The following is an 11,001-nucleotide window of genomic DNA, read 5'->3' as shown; positions in this document are numbered from 1 at the left end:
TTCTAGGCTGGGATGCCCCCAGGGCTAGTATTGGGGGCAGAGAGCAGAGGAGCCGGCAGCTGGGAGTTCTACTGTTTCACAAACCCCGGCAGCCGCATGTAAACACCGGCACACGCGGTCCCCAAGCCCGGCTCTGCCCCCCTGCGCGACTCTCCGCCCGTCTCTCCGTCTCCAGCACTTGGTCCCCCGCTCCGTCCCCCGTGTCCCAGTCTCCCCGTCTTTCCCTCATTATCTCTCCTTATCTGCTTCCTGCCTCTCCCTCGCGCCGTCGGTCTCTTTCTCGCCCTCCCAGACTCAGCCGATCGCCGCCCAGTCCCCGGGACCCCCCGCCCCTCCCCGCGCCCCGGCGCCCTCGGGTCTCCCTCCGCCACTGGCTGCGGCCGGGCGCCCGTGTCGCCGCCCCTCGCCCGGCCCCGCACTCCCCCGCTTCCTGGAGCTGCGGGCCGGGAAGGCTCCGGGCGGGGACGGGCCGGGGGTGTCGCCGCCCCTCCCGACGTCAGAGGCTCCCTGGGTCGCGCGGTCGCCAGCGCGGGGGCGGGCCGGCTCCCCGGGCGCCCGCATCCCCGCCCCCGGCCCCGGGCCGCCGGGCGCCCGGCCGGATGGGCTGCACGGTGAGCCTGGTGTGCTGCGAGGCGCTGGAGCCCGGGCCCCGCTGCGGCCCCCAGCCCCCGGGGAGCCCCCCGGACCCGGCGCCGGCCCAGTGCCGGGAGCCCGGGGCTTCGGCGCGCGCCGAGAGCAGGCGACGACTGCTTCAGGTAGGGCGCTGCGGCGTGGGGGGGCGCCCCGAGTCGGGAGCGGGTGGCGGGCAGAGCCCAGCTCACCTGAGACAGGTAAGGAACCGCGCCAGGAAGGGCAGGCGGCCCCAGGGGCGCGGGCTGGGCCGGGACCTGGCGTAGGGGCAGCGAGTTAGGCTGAGGTCTCACCTGCGTCTTTTGTGCCCTTGGGAGGAGGGTGAGAGAGGACCTGACCCTGGAAAGGGCAAACAGCTCAGGTGAGGGTTAGGAGCCTCCCAGGAGGGGCAGGCGGGGAGTGCTGGGGGAGGCACCGCGAGTGAACGTCCCCCGAGCTGGTCCAGGGTTGACTGTGTGTCCCGCAGGGACCTGTGGCTGTTGTCCCTGACCCGGGCTCTGGAGCCAGGAGGGAGGGGGCTTTCTGAGCCAGGGAGGGCCCCACCTGAGCGAGGACTGACCTGGGGCTGGTGGGGGCAGCTGGACCCTCACCCCTGCATGCTCTGTTCTGGGTGGGGCTAGGCGCGGGCTGGGAGGCAGGAGCCGCTTCTGGGTGGGACATCTGACTGAGAACTACGGGCCTGGCGTACGTGTGGGGGCTGGATTTCTCCGAGGAGGAGGAGGAGATATTTGGGATCACTCGGGACTAGATAACCCTGCCCTAGGCCCAGTGTGTAATCCCAGCCTACCTGCCTGTTTGGGGGCCTCGGAGGCTGCAGCCCTCTAAGACTTGTTTGCTGCGTGGGGTTTGGATTATGCTGGTGTCTTCCATCCCTCCACCTGCGGCACACGGAGTTTGGGTAACTCACCACATACCTGTGGCCACACGCCAGCCTCCCTCTCCCTTTCACTGGGGCGTCCAGTGAAGCCGGTGTGTGTGTGTGTGTGTGTGTGTGTGTGTGTGTGTGTGTGTGTGTGCTGAAGGGACCCCTCTGCCCCACTTGACCCGATGCCCCTCCGGGCACGGATTATGGCATAGTCATGGTTCAACTCCACAGTGCAGGCATGGGGCTGCCCTTATACACTGAACTCTCTGTCGTTCCCGAGCTCTAGCCTGGTCATCACCACGATGACCCACCACGGTGAGGGACAGGTTGGTGGGGCACAGTGGTTGCCTGAGCCCTTGCCGTGGCTGGAGGCCTGAGCCTAGCTCAGGGCCCTGGCATAGGGTGAGGCCTGGGGGTGTCAGCGAGGCATCCAGACCACTGCTGCTCGGTCCTGGCAGAGGGGCCGAGAGTGAAGGTGACAGGCAGAAGCCCCCCGACGAGGGCCCCTCCAGAGGTCATTAGGGCTCCTCTTCCACCTCAGAGACTCAAGAACCCTCCCCTGTCCTCGAAGATTTCAGGGGGAGCAAGTTCATGGTCTCCGTCCCTTGTCTGCTCCTCTCTCAGACCCTTCTCGACTTGACTTTCTCTGTTGGTGGGTCCCCTCCATTCCCCCGTCTCCCCACCTGCTCCACTCGCCATGCAGCCAGCTGTGGGGTGGTGCCAGTGGGCCACCCGAGGGTGGGCAGGAACAGGGGCAGGCAGTTGGGGTTGAGATGGAGGGAGGAGCTGGGGGCACTGGAGGTGGGTGATGAAAGAGAGGGGAGAAGGGGGGAGGGGAATGTGTGTGCACGAGTGACAGCCACGGGGACAGGGATGGGGACGAGTGGCTGTCTGCATTCGGATGAGCTGGTTTCTGAGCGGCCTCCCCAGAGAGCCTGGCGCTCGCCCATGACTCATCCCATCCCTTATCTGCGGGAGGAAACTCCGGCCCTGCCGTGCCCACTGCACCCCTGGCTCTGGCTGCTCTCGCCCCTTGCCAGGCCCCTTATTCATTGCACCTCTCAGGAGACTTCAGTGACCCAGGAAAGCGCAGCCAGGCTGCCTGTCACTCCCTAGAGGAGGCATTTAACCCCGTGCTGGGGTGGATAAACATCTCTCGGGCTCTTAGTGCCCCCAGGAGTCAGGGCTTAGAACTGACTCAGGAGTCTGGGCTTCAGGCCAGGGAACTCCTGCCAACGGTCCTGCCCCCGGCACGCCACCATTCCTGCCACAGACCCTGCCCCCACCCCATGCGGTAGGCCCAGCTTCTCTCCTTGGGCCACGGGCTCATGCTCTTATCCCCTGCCTGCACCCGCAGCCTCGTCTCCTCCTCTCCCCCCTCCATCAGAGACCGCATTGCTGTCCTCCCCCTGCATGCGGCCCCGCTTGTCCCCGCTAAGCAGGCTGTCCTCTGCTCAGACCATGCTGCCTTCCTCTCTCCGGGGGCCCGCTTTGTCCCCCCAGGCCCCATTGCCCACGCTACTCTCTTCCTCTGCCCGAATTTGCGCCCTGTTGCTCCTCTTTGCTGTGAGGATGGCTGCCCACCTCTGAGCCCCAACCCTGGATTATTGGAGCCTGGAGGAGTAGGCCCTGCACCCCTCAGGTGGCCTCCTCAGGGTCCCATGATCGCCCTACATGCTGAGCCCTCCTTTGGTCCCACATGTCCGCCCGCCAGCCTTGGGAGAGGAGAAGGTGGGGCTCGGCACCCCTCCTGAGCATTCCCGACAAACCTCCTCTGACCTGGGCGCCAAAGGGCCTGGCGGGCATCTCCAGGTGCCAGCCTCGCCTCCTCGCTCTCTGCCCTATCCCGAGACAAGTGGGTGCTTGTCGATGGTGGCGGGAGCAGAGGGAGGAGATTCCGGGCTGCTTCTGCCTCTTCGCGGAAATCCAGCCCCTGGGGTCAGCTCATCTGGCCTCTGCTCAGTAGCCCAGAGCCCTGTTGAGTTTAGGAGTCCCCAGGGGGCCAGGTCCTGCAGCCTCCCCTGCATTCCTGGTGTGCGGCCCTGCACCTCGGATGGAAGTTCTGGGGTCTGATCTGACTTCCTCTGCTGCGGCTTGGATTCCTTCCTCTTTCTGTCTACTTACATATAAGCATAGACCCCGGAGCTGAAACGGATCTTGGTTAGTGGTTCTGACCTTGTGAGGTCACAGATCCCTTTGAGAATCTGATGAAAGCTATGGATGCTCTTGCACACACACGTGCACACACACACTTAGCCACTGTCCAAACACACACACACAACGTCATGTACCCCCTCCAGCCCACCCATGGTCCTGATCCATCCGACCTCTGCATTTCACCAATGAGCACACTGAAGCCCAGAGAGGGGAAACGACTTGCCCAAAGCCACACAATGAGCGAGTGGCAGAGCCAGGACCACAACCCAGGTGTCCTGACCCCAGACAGGTGGGAGTTTTGTTCCCAGAGGCAGCTTTTGCCTTCCCCAAAGGGTGCCTGCAAGACGGGTGGGCCTGACCATTCATGTATTCGACAAGCATTTTTTTTTTTGAGTTTTTGGTTATTTATTACCTTAATTTTTAATAGAATTTATTTCATTAAATAAATTTATGTATTTTTTAAAATTGATTTTTGTTGAGATATAATTGACATATGACACCGTGTAGCTGTCAGTAGTACCACGTGTTGATTTGATACACTTATGTATTGCCATGTGATTACCACCGTAGTGTCAGCTAATGCTTCAATCTCGTCGCATAATTATTGTTTCTTTTTTGTGGTGGGAACAATTAAGATCTACTCTCTTAGTCAACAGCATTTTTGAGCCCCAGCTATAAGCCAGGCATTGAGCTGGGAGCTGGGGGTAGAGCAGGCAAGCAGACAGCCCCTGTTCCTGTCACCAGAGGGGGTGTCAGTCTCCTGAGAGAGAGAACAGAGTGCAAATAAGTAATTGCACAAACAAATGCGTTATTGGAAACAATGCTGTGGAGGAGAAGTAAAGGATGTGATGGGAGCAACCAGAGGGATGGGATTCAGATTGAGAGGGTGGAGGAAGTGACATTTAAGCAAGGAGTCAAAGTGCGAGAAGAAGTTAGCAAGGACAAGCATTCTAGATGGGGGGAACAGCGCCCTTGAACGTCCTGAGATGGAGACGAGTTGGGAGCTCTTCTGGAACCTTACAAAGGCTTTCTGTGGCTGCTCCTGGCTCCCCAGGGGCTCTGCCATCCATGCTGTGTGTATGTGGATTGGGAGGGGTGAGGGGCGAAGCAAGGAGACCTGGGGGCTGGTCGCAGTCGTCTGGGTGAGAGATGATGGTGGTTTGGGTTAGAGAGGTGGGGGCCACGGGGAGGGCTTGGTGAGGTAAGGCCAAGACTGATTCAGGCAGAGAAGGGACAGGAGGTGGAGACAGCTTGGAGGTGGGCTGAGAAGGAGTGGGAGAGAGGAGGCCCCCCTCATCTTACAAAGATGGCAGCTGATAAGGCTTCATCAGGCATTCCTCCATTGTAGTTTAGTGAAGTGTTTCATAAATACAGAAACGTGCACAAACTTCTCACAAACTGAACACACCCATGTGCCCACGTAGCCAGTGAACAGTAGGGCATTACCAGCATCGGGAAGTCCCTCTTCCTGCCCCTTCCAGTCACTAAGTCCCCTCTGAGGGTCACTCACTCTCCCAACTTCTAACAGCGTGGATTTGTCTGTTCTAGAACTTGTGACAAATGGAGCACATCATATGTGCTATTTTGTGTCTGATTATTTCTTTTGCTCAACATTATGTTTGTGAATTTCATCCTTAGTCTTGTGTTTGGCTGTAGATGGTTCCTTGTCGTGGCTGGGTGCTGTTCCATTGTGTGAAGATACACAATTTATTGATCAATCTGCTATTGACAGGCATTTGGGTCATTTCCAGTTTGGGGCAATTGGGAAGGGCACTGCGCTGAACATTTTCATGCCTGTCTTTTGGTGATTACGGTTCTAACCTTTGTTGGGTAGATTCATCCGTCTATTTTGATGGGTGTCTCTGGAAGACCCAGGCATCTCAAGAATCAAAGACATCATTCTGCGAAGGGAGCCCTTTGGTATCTTGATAATGGGGACGAGAGATCTCCTGGGAAGGGGAGAAGATTGCTAGCACCCTACTATGTCCCTTTGTAGTGACTCTTCCCATCTCGTCCCCGCCTTTGTGGGGCTCAGGTGTAGGAGGGAAGGAGGAAGAAGCTCTAGAGGCCTGCACTGGGGTAGGGGTGGGTGGGGGTCTGCTGACCACCTCTTGTGGCCTTACCCACGCTCGGGGGACAGGCCTGGGTCCCTGGTGGGTCAGGAGGGTGTGAGACTGAGGGTGGGGCCACGCCCTCTAATCCTTCCCTCTTTCCTGAACGGCATGAAGCCAGCCACTGCTTCCTTATTTGTTGTAAGAACTTGCCAAGGGGCCCTGGCACCAGGACAGAGGGTGTGCCAAGGGCAGGCAAGCTACGGCAGCCCCCAGAGGGGCAGCAGCCTTCAAGCAGGAAGCAGAGGCCGCCATCAGCAGAGAAGCTGAGTGGCGGGGAGCAAAGGGGACCCAGCGATGTCCAGGGTCCAGGTCCCCTTGCTGACTGTCCCAGCTCTGATCCCTAAGTTGACCCCCTCCCTCCCAAGAAACCCCAGCCCTGGTGCTTCTGGCCAGCCCCTCCCTTTCCCAGGCTGAGTGGCCCTAGGGCCCCGGGGATAGACAACGGAGGGGCCTCGGCTTTAGTCTTCCTTTCTGGCCAAGGCTAGAGAGTGTTGGGGTGCTCCTGGTGATATCTGTTCGCAAGTCTGTCTCCCCAGTAAGTCTGTGAGCCACTGTGTTCAGGCCAGAGCCAAGTTTTAGCGAACTTGGTATCCCAGGAACTTACAAAGGATGTGCAGCATACAGATGCTCAGTAGGGCTGCCCAGTGATGGGTGGATGGAAGGTGAGAGTGGGGCAGGTGGAGACCCAGAGAAGGAGAGAGAGCCAGCTGGAGGCCAGGCGCAGGGGAGAGCGGTGGGTGGCCTGCTGTACTGAGTGAGCTTCTCTGCCTGGGGAGCCGTGGTCTCCCCTGGATCTTAGCGCACCTCTGGGCAGCCAGTGGGTGGGCGTGGGGATGGGAGTTAGGATGAGACCCCTGGGTCAAGCTCAGGCATGGTGGGAGGCCAAAGAGGAACGTCGGCAGGGTTGGAGGAGGTCAGCCGACAGAAGGCCTTTTGGACGTTTGAGGACAGTGGGGAGGAGATAGGACCCTGGTCATCAGCTGGGCGGCAGTGGGAGGCAGTCACCGGGAGGCCGGAGCGAGTTGTCTTCTGGCCTCAGCACAGGCTTCCGCCTCTGCCCAGCTGCTCTTGGCATTCCTGCCAGCACCCCCTTCCTGGGGGCTTCGGGGTGTCCCCATCGAACCCCATTTTACCCCACTCGTCCTGCCACAGCTGAAACCATATGAATTCCAGAATGGCCTGGTAAGTCCAGAGGCCCGATCCTCAGAGCCTTCTGGCAAGGCCTTCTGTCCCATGTCCTGTGGGTCTCTTGTGTGTGACATGTTGGTTCTGCGCCCAGTGGAAGCCTCTCAGTTCTTACCTGTCTGCTCACTTCTCTGCCCATCTGCCTTTCCACCCATCTGTTTCTCCTTCCATCCACCATCCTCTCTTTACCCATCCACCCCTCAGCCTTGTATCCCTCACCTTCCCTCTCTCCCTCTGCCAAGTACCATGCACAGACACGTGGTCTTCCCGAGTAAGTCCTCACCGTCTGTTGGGAGGCCCAGTGAGGGAGGCAGACGTTCAAACACAGCATCCTGAGACAATGTACAGGAAGGCCTGCACAAGCTGTCATCTAGATCTAGAGCAGGGAGTAGTCTGTTCCGCTTAGGGTAGTCTGGGAAGTCCTCCAGGAGGAGGTGACATTTTGAACTGGGCCCTGCAAGATGAGTAGGAGTTCACTGACACAGAGAGGAGGCAAGTCCATTTTAGGGAGACCCAGGAGTATGAAAGTGTGTGGTGCACTCTGGGAGCTGGAGTGTAGGGTGGGAGGGGAGAGGCTGGAACAGAAGCTGGGAAAGAGGTGGGTCAGCATGAGAAGGGCCTTGAATGGTGAGCTAAAGAGTTTGGACTTTAGAGTCATGTGGGCTGTAGAGAGCCCCTGGAAGGTTCAACCAGGGACGGAGTCTGCATTTTAAACTACCTCTGGCACCGGGTGGAGGATGGATGACGGGTGAGAGTGGGTGCCTAGAGCCAGCTGATGGGTCTTTCTCACGTGGCTGGACCAAATGGGGATGTGCCTGCGTGTGTGTGTGTGTGCACGTGTGCACGTGCATGTGTGTGTGCATGTGTATGTGTGTAGGGGTGGGGGTCCCGGGTCTGCCATAAGGTCCCTCCTCCCTTAGTGGATGGACCCCCTGGAAGCTGGTTCCTCTTCCTCATCCCTGACTTCGCCTCTGTTGTCCCCCCACCACCAGCCCCTTCCGCCCCTAACTGCAACCCCAAGAAGCCGGGTCTGGCAGGCCGGGAGTTAAGCTGAGAGCTCACCTGGAGGAGGTGCGGCTGGCTCTCTGCCGTGTCGCTTTGGCTCAGTTTCACTGGCTGTCCAGACCTCTTTCCCATGGAGGTTGGGCAGGGGACAGGCCTGGCTTTGTCGGGACCCTGAGACCCAGGCGAGGCCTGTCAGCCCTGCCTTGGAGGGCTTGGAGGACGAGGAGTGGAGGGGGCGGGTAGGGATGGCGATGCCTGGGAGCCGCTGCTGCGAGGAGCCTGGCTACAGAGCTCCTTGGCCGGCACCTTGGCACACTCTAGTCACATGCCCGAGGGGGAGAGGTGGGGGTGCTGGCCACGGATGGCAAGAAGTGGGTGTGGTCGGAAAGTGCTCCAGGACCACATTCTCCTTCCTCTTCTGCTTCCTTGGGTCCAGTAGCTCAGCCCGGCCCTGCCCCGGGGAGGTGAGGCGCTCTTGCTTGTAGGATCAGGATTCTTTGGGGGCCAGAGCTGGCGCTCCTCTGCGTCTCCTTCCCGCCTCCTTTCTCTCTTTAAATCTCTCTCATGCTCTATCTCTGTTTCTTTCTGTGAGTCTATCTTGCCCACTTCTCAGGAGTTTCAAGTCCCTTTTCTACCCTCTTTCTTCCCCCAAGAGGCAGGGAGCAGGGATGGACAGCATCTCTCTTAGAGAGGAGGCAGTGTGGAGGAGTGGTTACACACGTGGCCTTCTGGGGGTAAACAAAGTTCAACTTCAGGCTTGGCCACTGCGGGGCTGTGCATCGCTGAGCACATTATGTAACCTCTCTGTGCCACTTAGAACAGCGGAGGCATATAGATAGCATTTAATAAAGAGTAGCTTTTGTTGATGCAGTTGTTATGGTTTTTGAGTGATTATATTAGCCTGAGTCCTCTGAGAAACAAGATGGGATTAAATGTGTCAAGATTTTATTAGGGGAGATGCGGAGTGAAAGGAAGGAGCAGGGAAGGCTTGGGGGGGGTGTCTTCAGATGGCGATTTAAGTCTGATCCCGAGCGGAGGAGAGACAGAGGGAGGAGAGATGGACAGAAGTGTCCCCGACTTCCGTGTGCTCTAAGGGGAGTGTGGCAAACCCATGGGGAGTCCGTGAGCCAAGGTGGGCCGACAGTCTTGTGTCTCCCAGGATCTCTCGGGTCTGCCTTAGAATCGCCCCTGCACCTTGACAATGGGGGGAGCAGCCTGGGGCCGGGGGCGGGGGGGACGTGGCCCCAGAAAGCACAGTCGTGGATTTCCAAGTGCACAGCTGGGGCCCTCAGCAGCCCTGCTCCCTGCACCTGGAGGTCTCCTTATGAGGTGTAATCTTGTGGCTGCCACAGGGCCTTGAGACATGGACGAGGACAGGGCCTTTGGTCCTGGGGGTCCTAGAGGGGCGAGCCAAGGATCTGGAAGGAGGCAGCAGCCTCAGCCTCAGGCTGTCACGCTCCCTTGCAGGCCTGCTCTGCTTGGCCTGGCTACCAGGCCTCCTCACTCAGGGCCTGCCCTCAGGGTCCCTGCCGCTGAGTTACCCCACTTCGCTCTAGTCATGTTAAATGGTGCCATCCTCCTTGGGGCAGACGGCTGACTCCACCTGGCCTCTGACACGGCTCTCTGTTCCCCTTCCCATCTTTCTTCCTGCTTGGGGTGCTTCAGTGCTGAAGGGGAAACTGAGGCACAGGTGCACTGGGCCAGTGAGGGTCCTGGGTAGGGAAGCATTCAGGAATCTGCATTGTACTGGTCTCCTCTTTCCCCTTGGACAGAGCCATCTACCTCAAAGTTCATCCTGGGGAGGACGGGCAGCCTGACGTTACCCCTGACAGTAACCCTGGGTGTCTTCCGGGGCCGGCCGGGGCTGGCTGGAGTGTGGGGCAGGGGTGCGGTGAGCAGATGCCAAGCTGCGACACCATTAGGGGAATGAAGTTGGAGCAGGAGCAAGTGTTTCTGGGCACGGAGCTGAGGCCATCTGTGGGAGGTCAGACCAGGCCTAGACTGGCCAGACTGCCCGCCCCCACTGCCCCCAGGAGCTCCCCCCCACTGCAGCCAGCGCAGCCTGCATTGAGATGTGTGAGCCACCCACACGGCCTCCTGAGCCCCAGCCACAATATGCTAAGCAGGGCTAATTTATTCCCTTGCTTCTTAGTGGAACTGCAGCCAAGCCAGCAGGGGTGAGCGTGTTGGAGGCAGCATTGGAGGCGGGGTTCTCTGTGGTTCTCCCCGTCCTGCTGCAGGACCCCTGGGATCCCTGTGTGACTCAACACTGCCCCTCCCAAGGCTCTAGCTCAGAAAGGGAGCTGTGTATGGAGGGAGCAGGGACTTGGGGACAGGTGGCTGGTTGAGTCCTTCCTCACTGCTTCCTAGCTGGGTGCCTTGGGGGAACCACTTAGTGTCTCGGAGCCTCAACTTCCTCACCTGTAAAATGGGGAGAAGAGAGCCCGCCTCGCCAGGCAGTGGTGTAGAGCCAGCTTCACAGCGTATGCGGGACTCTGGGACACCGTGGGCAGACAGCCATCCACCTCTGTTCTCCTTGGCACCTCTTTCTTTCTTTTGTCACCCTCTGCAGTCTGTAGTCCTGCATCCTGAGGTCAGCTGGGCATGGGCGTGGGGCAGCTGTGCTCTGGGATTCGGGGAGTGGGGTGAGGGGTGGAGACAGATGAACTTACTGCATCATGGCGACAATGAGGGAGAGTTTGTGGTGGCAAAGCACAGACCCAGGTCGGGTCGATCTGGTTGCAAATCTGGGCTCTGCACTGACTAACTTTGTGAGCCTCAGTTTTTGGATCTGGAAAATGGAAGGCTAGCACCCACCTTGCACGGTGAGCGAGGGGCTTCAGTTGGCTGACGAATGTGAAGTTCCCAGCACACAGCAGGCCCTCAATAAACATCAGCTCCCTTTCCCCCCGGAACGGCCTTCAAGGTCATCTGGTTGATCCCTTCACTTGCCGACCTCACCTCGGAGCCCCTCTCAGAAAGTGGGGCTAGGAATGGGGGAGAGCCCTGGGCTTGGGGTCTCTGGCTTGGCAGGCAGGTCAGAGG

Source organism: Diceros bicornis, chromosome 37 (genome assembly GCF_020826845.1).
Source record: "Diceros bicornis minor isolate mBicDic1 chromosome 37, mDicBic1.mat.cur, whole genome shotgun sequence".
Taxonomy (NCBI): Eukaryota; Metazoa; Chordata; class Mammalia; order Perissodactyla; family Rhinocerotidae; genus Diceros; species Diceros bicornis.
The sequence above is the reverse complement of the archived record's forward strand: the minus strand, read 5'-3'. Positions refer to the sequence as shown.